This window comes from Dermacentor andersoni, chromosome 9 (genome assembly GCF_023375885.2).
Source record: "Dermacentor andersoni chromosome 9, qqDerAnde1_hic_scaffold, whole genome shotgun sequence".
In the NCBI taxonomy this organism is placed as follows: Eukaryota; Metazoa; Arthropoda; class Arachnida; order Ixodida; family Ixodidae; genus Dermacentor; species Dermacentor andersoni.
In genome coordinates this window covers 32405694-32421113 of record NC_092822.1, presented here as the reverse complement: position 1 = coordinate 32421113, position 15420 = coordinate 32405694, and the positions used below count along the sequence as shown (strand labels likewise).

Below are 15420 nucleotides of genomic sequence, written 5' to 3'. Positions count from 1 at the left end.
TCCGTCTGCACTTCGGGGATGCACGGCTAATTGAGCGCATGAGGATGAGTTAAGTGGAAACAAGAAAAAAAGAGAAAGCTGGTCGTCATTATCGAACGTGAAGCCGAGGCATCCCGTTCCCAGTTCCCCCCCCCCCCCCCCCCAAAAAAAAAAAAAGAAGGCGCTCGCCCACTCATTTAAACGGTTACTACGATACGTTCACTACAGCAGAGGCATCTCTGTGAGGTGCGAGGAGCGGCTGTGACGGTGGGGTCTGTGGGGCTGTCCGTATAGAGAGGGCTAATTTGTAAAATCCACAGGCGGACGGGTATTGCGAAGCATCTGAACCCGGCGAGGCGTGTCATTGCTGCGACGATGCGACGAAGCATAACCAGCGAAAAGTGCCACGTGATAGCACAGGGATCGATTGTGAGAAGCTCTGTGCACGCTTAAACGAATGTGTGACGCAGGCACTCTGGTGTATCCGCATGTGCGTGGTTTATTCCCACTTATCTGGGTTGTAATTGCTCTTCCAACCCTGGACTTGCGCAGCGAAGAAACCTTGCATGGCGTGTACGAGTTGTACAGAGCTTCTCGGCCTCGGTATTCAAGTTACGCCGGTCAGTTGCAAATCTACAGACACAGCGCTTGTCTGTGGTATTTGTTTCCTTGTGTCCTCGTCTTTTTCGCGCTGTTTCACCTCAGTTCTAAGCATGAACCAACTAGCCCTCATCAAGAGAGAGAGTGAAAACAAGGGTAGGAAAAGGCAGGGAGTTCAACCAGAACAGCATCCGGTTTGCTACCCTACACTGGGGGTGGGGGAAAAGGGAATAGAAAGAGGAAGAAAGGGAGAGAGTAAGCACTGAGTACGTGTGGGAGGGACACCATACACAAGGACACTATATACGGTCTCTTAAGCCCGTGCACTTCAAGTACTGCCCTCAAGATCTTACTAATGTAATAAGGGAATACCATTTTGTGAACGACTGCTTTAGAGAAACAATCTCTCTCTCTCTTTAATCTAAGACGTGCATGATGGTGTAAGAGGTTATTAAAAGTAAAGCATCTCGTTTTGTCTAAAACCAGAGCCATCAGTTGCCTGCAATTCGCGCAGTTCCCTTAATAAAGGGTCAATGAAGGGTCCGTGGTTCTTGTGTCTTTGAGCATGATGTAAAACGTGCGATCTCGCTCAGCAGCTATGGAGCTGCCCTGTGCATGAGATGGCCAGGTACCACTCAAGCTGCAACTGGCAGTTTGTTAACTTGTTTTGATCACAAAGTATGTTGTCGAATAAGTTAAATTCATTTCAATTCAATATCACCGAAACTCTTTAGTCCTGCTAAAGTCGTCCACAAAGTTCGTCCTAAAACAATCACCGGCATTTGAGAACGCCTTTAATTGGTCATTTTACTTCTTTTATACGTATTGGAAATACGAGGTCCATGCTGGGAGGGCAAAAATAAACGAAAGAAATCAGTGAAGAAAACACGTGAACACACAAAGTATAAAGTACGAATACAATTGTCACACAGCAAAGCGATTCTAGTCATCAATGGTGCGCGAAAAAAATATAGAATTTAAACACGTTAGTTCGGGCAAAATGGGTGGATAAAGCATTTAAACGATTCTGACGAGTTGGTCTCGTCGTTAGTGAACACATATAGATTGAGAAGTCGAGTGCCAGTTTGTTATGCAGTAGTTGGGAAAGAAATTCTAGCCTGTCATCACCTGTCATCTAAATCTGACTACTAGCACTCACTATAACGAACACCACTCTTGATGAGCGCTGAAGGTCCAAGTCACAATATATACGACAAATATATTGCATCATAGTACGAAGATAAGAACTCCAAATATCGATGATCCGCAAGTTGAGAGACTTCGGTGCTCACCCAATGAGCCACAAGGCCTCTGTGATGCATCTATGAACTAAACATATATATATTTTTTTCTTTTCAGGTGCCTAAAGCACGATCAAATCAGGACTCTCTGGTAACAGGAAGTTGAAGATTCGATCAACAGTGGGGAACACCTAGGAGAACCCTCGACACGCAGCCACCGTGTCGACTACAGCCCTTGCCTTCGTAACGGTCCTTGACGCACTCCCAAATCACACCGGCGTTTCCTCTTGATGTCCGTTCCGATGGGAGTGCGGTTGTCGTGATCGGAACTCGAACCCGCGGCCTCGTGTTCAATAGTGCGACAGCAAGTTCCTTTAAGCGAACCCTCTAAACAGTAAGATCGAGCTTATCAGTCCGTTTCCACGCCGTTCAACAGCTTCGTAGGATGCCCCCAGAAAAAAAAAATTAAGACGCCCACTCTGAAGTAAAGGGCCGCTTTTAGAAACTGGCGCCGGTAGGACAGCGCGGCTGCTGTGAAGCGCACCGATTTGCAGTGCTTATGTGAAAGAAAATAAAGTGGAGGATAGAGGACGAAGTGTTAAGTGCAATACAAGAATATACAGCGAAAAAAAAAAACACTAAGGAAGAAAGCAGGTGGACAGAAAGACGCTTGCAAGCGTCTTTCTGTCTTCCTGCTTTTTTTTTTAGTTTGCTTTCGCTGGAAGAAAAGGTTATTTCTCTCTCCCTCGCTCTCTTTGCCCTCTTTTCCAACCTTTATATCCCCCGCCACAGTGCACGGTACCAAACCGTGAACTCGCCTCTGGCTAACCTGCCTGCCTTTCCTCTCTACCTCGTTTTCGCTGGAAATTATTATAACGCCAGAGTCTTTCTGTCCACCTGCTTCATTCCCTAGTGTTCTTTCGCTGGAAATTCTTATAGTGCACTTATTGCAGAACCAACTGGCCCAACTTTCAGCTCCAAAAGAGAACGAAACAAGTTTACATCGACAGCAACGAGACAAGAAGAAACTGACGGAAATGGCGTAAGAGCCCTGGCTGCCGTTAGACGAGATTAAACAACAAAAACAAAATGCAAAAAAAAAACACGGTATATTGAGACGAGTAATCGTGTACACGAAGTCAGTCATTACGGATCGCAAGCCAAAAAAAAAGAAAAAAAGACCAACAGAGTTTGTGCTCACAGCGGCGTGGCTGATGATGAGGTTCTTCCATTGCGACTGCAATAGCCCTCCCACGCAGCATCAAATCTCTCCCCCTCTCCCCGTTCCATCCCGCTTCTTAACCTACCATGGTCCACTGGTTACTGCTAACCCCTCCTGCCCCCCCCTCCCTCACACACACACGGGAGCGAACACGCATATACACACACGTACAGACACGGCCGGACGAAAACAGAAAATAATAGCTCACCCACGCGCGCACACGCTTAGCGGAACGGGCGCTCACACTCTCCTAATAGAAATGTCACGGTTCAGGAGAGTAAGGTAACCTGATGTTATCTAACGCGGCGCGACTTTGCTGGGACGTGCCATGCACCAGGGCTGGAAAGGAGAAGGGGGAAGAGGGGGATGCTGGTAGGTGATGGTCGAGCGCGACGCTATGGGAGAGCGGCGGTGGCCCACCTACATTTCGGCGGGCGGCCTGCGGAAACGCAGCAAGCCGCGACGAGCTCCAACAGCCCGTGAAAAAAAGAAATGAAAGACGAAAAGGGAGAGTCCAGGTACACAGTACACAGAAGAGGAAACATCGTTGTTGACTCCCGCTGCCGGCTTCGGCTCTCTGCCCGTGCTTTATACCCTTGAGACCACGGGTGAGCGTCGTCGTATTATAATTGCCGACTCCGGGAAGGAAGTGCGGATCGGGATGGAAGAAACCGTCACCTCCGAAAGCGCGGCAAAGGGGCCTGCGTGACTAACTCGCTTCCCATACAGCTCTTTCTCATCCACTGATCGCAGCGCTGTAACTACTTTCCTTCTTTTTTTTATCACTTACGCCGTCTAGACAGGCTCACAAGCTCACAATCATTGCGTGAGACCGTTTTGTGAATACAGACCCATTTTGTTCGATCAGTAAAATACAAGGAACATTAAAGGGCCATTAGAAAACGTCCAGAAGTTACATACCAGAATATTATTATTATTATTATTATTATTATTAGCAGTAGTAGTAGTAGCAGTAGTAGTAGTTATTATTATTTGTGTCAGCTATTATAATTAAAGGATGATTAAATGCCGCTTTCCTTTATTTTCCAAAAAAAAATACGGGGTTGCCAAGGCATTGCATCAAGAGCAGGGCGTCGTTATGTTTTCCCTAACTCGGGCTGTCACATCATCTCCTAAATCTCAATTCAGCGTACGGTTTCCGGGAACTGCATGACATCGTTTTATTAAAGAGTGACAAAAAAAAAAAACTAAGCCAGAAATATTCTATCGATTACAACGTCTGGCGCTGTACGTCGTCCAATGTGGATTACGCCAACTTTATGACGTATTGCTCGTACGAGAAGCGATTGTCGGCTTATGTGCATTTTATTTTCTTACATATTAAAGCGAAACTTTCGTCGCCTGCTTGACCCGGTTTCGCGTGCCTTCTCCGTGTGCGCGCACTATTTACATAGAACGGAATGTTGACCGGTAAAGTGAGCCCAGCTCTGTCCTGCGCAACAACTATTAAATCACGGTACGAAACCGCTGCGTATCATATCGGCTCATAATATCTCCAAAGTACGCAGACGTTGTAGTCGAATAGCGCATATGATGCTTCTTTGAATTTATAAAGGTTCTGGTATTTTGGCTGTACCATTCTTCTGTCATCGGATATATGTTTGTATGGTTGTGTGCCAGTATAGACAGGGTGCCCCACATAACCCATGAAAAATTTTGAAAATATGCGAGTACGACGTAGCTGAATAGAACTAAAGTAACGTTGTTTGCCGTCGCTTGTAGCAAGCCAGAGAAATTTTTAAGTGTTTCGGTTAATTAAATAAAACCTTCAAAATACGAAAGGTACCACGTGACTTGTCGCGCTGCACCTTTCGCATGCTTTTGCGGCTTTCTTTAATGCTTGGACAAAACTTTTATGCAACACATATACAGCAAGAGAAAGAAAGATACGACGGAAGATTTTCACGATGGCCTACAACAATTTTCTGATTCACAATTATCTCACTATAACATTTCAAAATTTAATTAATAATAGCGAATTCCGTAATTTGGCGAAATGCAAGAAATAGTGTGGCTTGCTCCAAGCGACGGCAAACAGCGTTACCTTGGTTATGTTCAGCTACGTGGCATCCGAATAAAAAAAAAATGGCACAAGTTACATGGGAGTACCCTGTATATGTGCCTGTTACCCGCCGTGAAATGACTTAGTGGCTCTGGTGTTGCGCTGCTAAGCAGAAGGTCGCGGGATCAAATCCGGGCCACGGCGGCTGCATTTCGATGGGGGCGAAGTGCAATATGACCGGTGTAATTCGATTTGCGTGCACATCAAACAACCCCAGGCGCTCAAAATTAATCCGGAGTACTCCACTACGGCGTGCCTCATAATCAGATCGTGGTTCGGGCGCGTAAAACCCCGTAATTTTTTTTTGTATGTGCCTGTTCTTGGCCAGTACTCCAGAATAGGCGTGTACCAGTGTGAAACCACACGTGCATACATAGAATGCTTGAATGTAGTTACATATGAGCCATGTCTCTCTGTGCGCACGATTCTCATTACCACGTTTTCCCCCACGAGCATCACACGTCACTGTCTACCGACGTCTCTCACTGTGCATCTTCCTTATCTGGTTTTGCATTTCGGCATAGCTTGTGAACGGCACCGTGTATAAACATCGAAAGGACATCAAAGTTGTGACATCTGCTGTGCAAGAACACAAGTGAGTACATGTACACACTCTGCATGACGTCATAAGACTGTGCTAAATTATTAATGGGGAGTCGAATAAATCGTACAGAGTTAAAAATTTGGTGCGATTTTTACACATGGCCAGCAAACTTCGTCCACGGATATGTTCTGAGCTCGTATCGTTTATAGTAGATACTTGTTTCCTTGCCGAATTGGGCGGCAAGTTGAATCTCGCCTTCCGAATGCGCATGTCTCTTTGTGTCGCATTGTAAACTTCTGCCGTGGTGGCGTTTCGAACCAAGCTGCTGTTTACCTGAATGCGACAGTAGCGTTTCGCGTTCTTTACGCATCATTGCATAATTGCTGTGCTACAGCGTTTTCATACGCCGCGCGAGACGATTTATCCCGTGTCGATCCTGTCAAATCAATGCGATTTGGATTCCTGGTGCATTACGGCCGTTTACATGAATGCGACGCGCTAGAAATTCGACGCGACGCGCCCAGCTGTCGCGTTCGTCTAAACGTCGTTATATAGAGAAATTGCGTAGCTGCTCTGCAAGATGAATAAGAGCTGAAAAGATCAGAACGTAGAATAGCACGTCCCGTGATACAACAGCAAGAGCAACAAGTGACGCCATTGGGACAGAAGCGAAGAAAGGAAAAAGAAAGATACTAATAATAATAATAAAATAACTACGCCACAGACGGTCGAGGGGAAAACTGCCAAGTGGTTATCTCCGCATTAATTCCCAGAGAACAAGCCGCCGTCACCGGCTGCTTCCTATCAGTCGTTTAACTGGTTCCTCGGCTTGTAATATGTTGCTGTAATCTTGTTCATCTCCCTTTGTACCGAGTCAGTAGTCGGTCGTGCTTCGGGTTTTCTGGGCAGCTTTCCCCCAGCATACGTCTTCAGCAGACACCGCGATTGTAGAAGGCTGACGCACTGCAGTTGCTTAATTGTTGCCTTTTATGCGAAACCGTACGTGATGAACTTTTTTTTTTATGAAATAGAACTTCGAGTGAATAAAGTTGAGAAGCCGTACACGTTGTTAACCGCAAAATGCGAAGCAGTGAGGTCCTTTTATAGAAACAGACGTCTCGTCAAACAGCTTTTAATGGGGAACGGGGGCTGCGGAAACATACTAAACAGCGTAAGATGAGCCTCACGAAACACAGCGCTGTCTCAATCTGTTTTTCCTTTCTGTTTTTTTTTTATGCCCTCGTGCGTAGACTACGCTGAAGCGCACGCATACGTATTAGACTGACGAGCTTTTCGGCGCAGCGTAAATATAGACGTTCATGTCGACACCTTCGTCATCGCAATTCTCGATTTTTTTTTCCTTTGGTGAATATTCGGCTTCGCTTAAAAGTTCATTCGTAGCGAAAACAACGGCGCACTGCAAAGCAGTCACGCCGTGGCTGCTTGAGCTGTGTTCGATCAAAAATTGTTTCTTTTTCCGCACACAACAAAGCAAAAACATAAAAAGAAGACATGAAAGTGAATCTAGTAACAGTTTCATGCCTTTAAAGGGACACAAAAGATTAAGTTCAGCTGCATTTGTGAATTACGTTTTTTTTTATTATACACATTTGAGGAGAGGTCGGTGCCTATGTGTGGCGCCGGCTACTCCCCTTACGTGATAGTTATCGTCGGAAAGTTGTCAGCAGTCACCAAAGTGGACAGACAAACGCATGAACTAACATTCACGTACTAAGTCTCAGCACTGCAATGTAAATAAATGTTCGCGCAACAGAAGAGTTAACATGGCATAAATACTCACAAAACCGAAATGTTCACAAGCAACACATGAGTTCACACAGCAGAAATGTTAACAAAACCAAGATATTCACACAGAAGATCTTGGGCACTTGAATGCCGCACTCTAAATGCAACAAGTACAAATGCTACATGAACACAAAGACACAATGAACATGCAATTAAGTCTACCTGTTAATAATAACAATGCGAGCTAATTACGCTTTTAATATGTCACAAGAAAAAGAAAACAAGATAAACAAAAAAGAACCAGCGACATTGATTGCGAGGCGAGGCATGGTAAGAGAGAGAAACGTTAAAACGCGAGACAGGTGACGACGCTGTACTTTTAAATCTGTACCCACCGCGGTGACTTAGTGAGTATGGTGTTGCGACGCTAAGCTCGAAGCACCTGGTGTTAACAGCGCAAAACGCAGAATGAACACGAGACAAGAAGACGACACCACAAGCGCTGTACGGTGATTGTGGCGTCCTCTTCTCGTCTCGTGTCGCTTCCGCGTTTTGCGCTGTTAACACCAGGATGAGCTGTGCTCGTCGTTAATTACTTTTCGTTGATTACAATTCGTTAGCAAAACCATCATTGGAGTACGCTTCTAAGATATGGCATCCACATCAAGTTCGCCTAATTGACATGCTGGAATCAATTCAAAGTAACGCCGCCTGATTCATCTCGTCCTCATATTCTCATTATCACAATGTGTCATCCATAAAAAGAACTCTCGGCATTTCAGCCCACAACTCCGCCCGTATTGACCACGAACTGCCGAAGGGTATACGGCAGTTCGTATACGGTATAGCGCGAAGGGTATACCCACCCTTCGCGCGGACTAAAAGATATTTACACTCACCTCCAGTCTTGTAATTGAATGAGTGGAACGCCCTTTCGCCATTCATTGTCAACATTAAGGAATTATCTTCTTTCCAAACGGCTTTACTAAATTACCTTAATAAGCAAGCCTGCCATCCCAGCTGATCTTTTCTAAACTACCATGTTATCCTGCTTGAGCGCCCTACCTTTGATCCCTGTCGTGTGTAGGTTGCGTTATTTAAATAGTGTTGTAATTGGCTCTTCCATTATGGCATTATAGAATCATTGCGCCATGATACTACTAGATGCACTGTACCTTCTTAATGCTGAAAACAATTATGTTCTTTATTTTGTGTTTTGATTTTCTTTCTTATAACCCCCCTTTTGAAATTTCTTATTGTTATCCCCCTCTATGTAATGCCCTATTCTGGGCCCTTAGGGTAAAGGAAACAGAGGACCACTGGTCCTCTGGTTCCGAAGCCCTTGTTTGCCACTGTAAAGCCGAAGCTAGTTAAGCGAATTGGTACAATGGCATCGTTACCTATAGCGCAAACAAAATGGACTACAGACTAAGGAAGGACGACACGACAGGAACGCGTGGTCGCGTCGACCTTGGTCTCGTCCTCGTGTCGTGTCATTCCAGTGTATTTTGTTCGCACTGTACGTGAAGATCAAGTTGTCGCTCTAGCAGTTGCCGCTGTGGTAGTTGTCCCTGTGTGTGATAGCTGTTGCAGTGACGATTGCCGGTGTGAGCGATAGTCGCTGTAGTTAAAGTTGTCGCTGTGGCAGTTATCACTATGACAGCTGTCGCTGTAACATTCGCTGTTGAGGCCATCGTTGTGACAGTTATTGCTGTACCAGCTGTCGCTCTAGATTTCGCTCTTGAGGCAGTTGTCGCTGTGGCAAGTGTCACTCTATGTGACAATTGTCGTCGTGGCAGTTGCCCTATGTATATCAGTTGTGGTAGTGACAGCGATCGCTGTGACAGTTGCTGTTGTGGCAGTTATCTCTTTTTCAACTGTTGCTCTATATACCAGTTGCAATTGTGGCCGTAGTTACTGTGACAGTTGTCTACATGTGCGGTAGTTGTCGCAGTTACAGCGACCACTGCGACAGTTGCTGTTAAGGCAGTTGCTGTAACAAACTTTTACTGGATGGTGGTTGTTGTCGCTGTGGCAGTTGCTGCTGTATGGGACAACTGTCGCAGCGAGAGTTGTCATGTGACCGTTATCGCTGTGCCAGTCGTCACAAAGAAGCACTGACAGCTATCGCTTCCACTACTTCGTGCTACGAGTGAGAGAGCAAGCTTTTTGTAGGGGCCGTTAATTATCAAGGGCACCTTCACGGGCAAATAATCGATTCTCTACGTGCCTAAAGAAATCGCTTTCTCGTTCGACTATTGCCGAAACTTCGAAGAGGCATGATCTGTCATCCGTCGCATATCGCTCTCTCTTGTGACCGCTCGCGATGTAAACACACGATAAACAGACAGGCGCTCGAGCGCATGCCCCTCCTATTAAAGGTCAGAAGCTACTTTGGCAATGGGGTCGTATCAGTGGCGTGGCAATGTTTACAAGGCAGCCGCTGTTGATATGCGACGTGCACAATGGATTGCGAAGGAAAGCTATTCCACGAAGCGACGATCCACGTCGAAAGCAAACTGAAGCCCTTACTGACATAAGTTTTGAAATATTTGGCAACCTTTAGCGTAACAATTACGAGCAAATTGTTTGTACGTGCCTTGATCGATGTTGTACGTCATCTCGAACGTTCGGAATGCTGAAATATCATGCTAATACTTTAAGGGCCAGAAATATTATACTAATATGGTTCAGCTTGTGGAATTTCTCATATGACAAATGCGTCAGCCGTACTACCAGCGGAGGCGTTTTATTGTATTCCCGAAAAGACACAGAAGCGGAAAGCAGGTGACTGGCCTCGTTGAGGTTTGTTTCGCTGTGCTGTGGGTTTAGAGTCCTTGACTTGATTTATCAGAGACCGCGTTGGGTCAGTGGCTACAACCTCCGAAGTGATCCGCCGTTGTTCTCGGTCTGTACATGACTGATGTGTCCTCGAAGAGCGTGCAGGGATGCGCGCACTCCGCTTATTGTCTCTGAGACGTAGCATCAAGTATTGAAAGAATATGTACAAGGAAATCGTAGATTACAAAGCCGAAAGAAGAATCTTTCCGCCTCCGCATCGGTCTCTCTCTCTCTGGAGGACGCTCACATTTCGCAGCGCCTCCAGGGAACCAATTATACATCACCACATTGTCTCTACTTAACACAGACGAGGGACTATAACGACGTCCTCTGCAAAATTTGTAAAGAGAAAGGTATGCTAGACCATGTAATATGGGAGTGTGCTGGCTCCCAAGGGGCCAAGAAAAAGATTGACAGTAAAGAAGTCTGGGAGGCCTTACTCCAGAGCGAGGCTGAAGACGACCAGCGTCGAGCAATCCACCTGGCTGTTGAGGCTGTGAAGACTCACCGTCCTCAACGCACGGGGACTGCTTCGTTCCCCCCCCCCCTACCTGCGTGTAAGATAAGAGGGGGGCACCCAAGCTCGGTGGAATAATCAAGTTTTCAATCAATCAATCAGTCAATCAATCAATCAATGAATCAATCAATCAATCAATCAATACGAAGATGTGAACCCATCCTAGTACCCATAGAAGACGCGTTCAGGGTATGTTTTTCCCCTATTAATACCAATGCCTTGTTCAGTTTCCTCTGTCCCGACAACACCTAGAGCGCAAAACAGCCAGGAGCTATCGAAACAGTCAGTAATGGTTAGGCCTTTTTCTAAGGGCAGCACTTTTCCGACCGTGCCTGGCAAAACGATAATTGTCGTATTATACACGAGGTCCTTACACCGGGCCTGACCAACTTACCATACACTTAAGAGCCCGCGTAAAAGGCGCCGAACTAAAATGGCTTGTGCGTTCGGTACAGGCTTTCCCTTTAGTACTTACTATACGAAGAAACGGGAACGCAGGGTTAATCTGCAGACCAGACGCTATCACGCGTCTTCTTCGCCTGTCGCTACGGTTGATATACGGGTCGGGAGCTCGAGGGCGTGTGGGAACCGAGAGGGCGACCTTGAAATAATAACAAGCGCGAGAGACGGGGTAGGTGGGGTGGGGTGCGAACGCGCATGAGCGGCCACTACGCGCGTGTACGCTTGAGTGTCTGCGCATCCCGCCAGACTTAGCGGGAAAACGGGTTCAGTGGGTCCCTGGCACAGAACTATCCGGCTCGCGCCGCTGTCTCACCAGTTCCGCGCAGCAGAGCCACGGCTCCGAGGTCTGCAAACGCGGGTGCTTGAGCGGGAAATGACTGTAAGTGATGCTGGTTGACGGGTTATTCTTCGTTTACGTAACAAGCGCAATCTAAACGGTACACAGAGAGGATTTTCCAGCAGAACTTTTTGTTGGGCTAGTTGGTGCATATTACTGAAGTACTATAGCGCTAAACAGACGAACAGTCGTCCGTGTCTCTTCTTCTTGTGTCGTCTGTTTGGCGCTATAGTACTTCAGTAACACAGAGAGGAGAACGTTCTTTCCAGCGTTTGAGACGTCTGCATCACCTCTCTGCATCCAGTTGACATCGTGCCGATAAGGTGGATGAAGAATCAAGGGGGGTGGCCGTAGCTTGCACAGTTCTGCACGGAACTGCTGAGAAAGAGTCTGCGGTGGCGGTTGTGACGGAATCGCCTTTCCGTGCAGGGATTCCCCGTAGGCAAGCGAAGCCGACCCAACCCTTCGCGAATGCCGCCCCCTCGACTGCACCTCCCCCCCCCCCCCCCCAGGCACAGAAACATCCCGCCTTCTTCGCCTTCCCTCCCGCTGATTACACAGTGAACGAATTACTAGGCTAGTCGTTGCGTAATCGGGCGAGACCCCAGCGGGTGCGTAACCCAGACAGTGGGTACCCCCTTGTCCCGCGCCGCCGCCAAACTTCCCGGAACAAACAGCGGCGCGGTGAGAGTGAGGAATTCGGGGCTCAATCCGGCCCCTCCCTCGCAACCTCTCGAAAAGCGTTGTTGCGTCCGCTTTCCCAGACCGGAGTTTGATGCAGCTGTAGGTGGTGGACGACGTGTCCAGGAATTTTAGACATTGCCCCTGCGGCCGGCTACTCCGCAATGCACCCGCACGTAGCTCAATGGACAGCATTCTTAAATGGGACGTTTCAAAAGACCGGCCGAACTTCAACAGCTTTGAGTTACAAACGTCGAGATGGTACGCAGTTTTATATTTACGCGCATTTGCGGCACTCAGTCATAACGCCTAACAAATGAAGTGGTCGCTGTGAGACATGAATGCGGCGCTTTAACGATTGCTTGTAGCGATGTGTTGATCACACCACCATCCTTGTGATACTACGAAACATGAACGAGGTGTCGTGAGATCACTGAACCGCGAGGAAAGAAGTTTTTTTTTTTTTTTGCGTTGATACGATGTCGCAGGATGAAATTGATCTCACGAGTAGAACTGCGTGACTGGTGCTAAGTGGTTACGCGACCGTTCCTAGCTGTCCCTGTGGTGCCTTTCTATTATGTGGATACCCCACTGCGCTGAAATAATTTTACCTCGAAAGTGAATTTTTTTTTTTAGCTTTGCTATTTTGATCATCTGCTACAACAAGGCAAGCTGAAACAGAGTATTACAGAGGGCCATGTGTAACGTTGCAGTCGCTATAAACCCAGGATGTCGTAAAACTGAGTTGCTGCGGCTAATACGATGCGCACTTTAGCGTGGTGTTGTCATCTTGACGGAATGTGGCTACCACCATTTTTCACAAATAGAGAAAGGAACGTAATAAGGTTGGCTTTTAAGTTAATTGAAAGTTACTCGCATCATACTCACGCATGTATATTCATGCAAAAAAATCCCTGCGCCAAAATGCCACGTTCTTGATGCTACCGAAAAAAATAAAATAAGCGTATAAGCCACGTGGTGACAATACCACTGCTCTGTCACTGTAGTGGCATATCTTTTGTGACTAAACTTAGTAACCAACTTGTATTTGATAGAGAATTGAAAAAAAAAAACAAGTGAAAATGTCAAAAGCGTGGCAGTTCGGGCAAGTTGGTATGTCATGACTTTTTTAGCCTTGGAAGCGCAGCTCAGAAAGAGCAAAAAGAAAGGTGGAAGGGGGTAATGAAAAGGAACCGAGAACAGCGTGAGCGCTAACTCTGTTCTCCGTTCCTTTTCATTACCCTTTCCACCTTTCGTTTTGCTCTTTCTGAGCTGCGCTACAAGCCTAAAAAGTAAAAATGTCGTTTTGCGCGCTTAAAAGTGGTGAAGTAGAGTCACGATAACTGCCTACTTTAAACTTATTCTACAGGAATACAGGCATTTTCTTCTCTTTTTTTTTTTTGCAACCGCTGTAAGAACAGCAGAACGCTGTGTTGCCCGAAGGCAGCGCCAATAGAACGCCAGCCGAACGCGAGCGTGAAGCACCGTGGACGCACCAGAACGGTGACTGCGTCTTGCGCTCCTCTTCATCTGCGATGTGGCAGCAGTGCGTTCATGAGCCCAGAGAACTTCCGGTCAGCCATTTTCGAGAGTCCAATTAGCCAAGAAAGAAGAAGTAGTTTGCCGCATAGTATAACGTAGGCATATATTCTTGACGTTTTAACATATAAAGAACGTGCACCATGCGTCGAACTCATGTACGGGCTTTTTTTTTGTTGCACATTACAATACAATTCATTGTCAAACACTCCAACTCCCGAACGAAACTGGTGCCAGCTGGAGGGTCCTATAAGTTTATAGACTATTGCAACTTGCGTTGCTCCTGAGGGCTTAACCGGAAGTCTTCTGGGAACTCTGTTTATAAGCATGAAAAGAGTCTTGGGGAACGTTCGGCGCGTTTCGTGCACGAATGTGGCATTGGAGGGCAGTATGTATCACCAGTTGGCTGCAGCCGGCGCGTTTCGTTATACCAAACAATCGGCCCGAAAACTGATCACGACGAAGCGCCGCTGTGTACATTTCAACCCGAGCCGCTCACTGCCTGTCCACAATTTAACGCGGCGACGCTTGTGTCACCTATAATAACCCGATCTCGAGGCCATATATACACGAGGGAGAGGAAAGAGAAAAGTAGAAGGCAGGGAGGTTAACCAGAATAACGTCCGGTTGGCTACCCTACACCGGAAGAACGGGAAAGGGGAAAACAAAGATAACAGGGAGAGAGAGGAGGGAAGGAAAGAAGGAAATTGCGGCAAGTTCGCTGACGCGCGTGGTTCTACAGAAATTGCAATAATAGTCACAGATGGTCGCACAAACCCGTCGTCTTTAAGAAACACAAAAGCGCCTTCACCGCTTTATGGGCCGACGGGCGATGGGGGCGGTGTTCCAGCAGCACCTGCACAGAAAGCGGCCGATCGTCCAATTTTTGGACAATACACGAATACACGAATATTTCAACGCAGTGAGTTAGCTGACTGAGCGCTTCGCGCCCAATTTCCCACCGAGGTTCAGAGTTTTTCTTACTTTATGGTGCATATGACTATTAATGCTGCTCATAAGATTTTTTTTTGTGATTTCGTTCAATATATTTCTTTCGGAAGTGCAGGTACGCGCAACGGTATCCGCTGCGCCATTTGTCCAATATTTTGTCTTGTGCCACTAATATCTACAGCCGTATTTTCTGCTTGTACAAAAATCCATGTGTACGCATACCATAACTTGGCCTAATGGTTATACTGTAGACCTGGGTATCGTATTACATGCTGTATTTGCCATGGTGCTACTATCAGTGCATTCCCCAAAATGTACTTTATTTTTCTTTATCGTGTAAATATATTTTTGCTTGTATCGTGACCTACCACCCCTGTAATAGCCCAAAGTTGGGCTGACAGTATCAATAAATGAATACCGAACTGTCGCACATGCTGAAAGCGACAACTAGCACGTATTTGTTTTTTTTTTCGAACCATTTCCCAGGACGCTATCGTAGTTAAAGCTACAGATGCCGTCGCACATACACTTTCTGATACTTATACACTGTAAGCTGTTCAGGGCTCCGCGACACTTTGGTGCATCCGCCAGTTTAATTAAATGGACCTGCACAATCATACGGATAGCCCTACGTGGCAAACTGAAGCTTGAAAAATCGTGAATTCAACATCCGTAGT

General features: G+C 46.6%; 1 long non-coding RNA gene across 1 annotated transcript in view; it reads right to left on the bottom strand.

Moving 5' to 3' along the window:
* LOC140213293 (uncharacterized) overlaps positions 1-15420 on the bottom strand; it is a 90696-nt gene that overhangs the window by 49852 nt on the left and 25424 nt on the right. Inside the window, exon 2 of the long non-coding RNA XR_011890288.1 lies at positions 14604-14648. This is a non-coding gene — a long non-coding RNA (uncharacterized lncRNA). The remainder of the gene's footprint in view (positions 1-14603; positions 14649-15420) is intronic.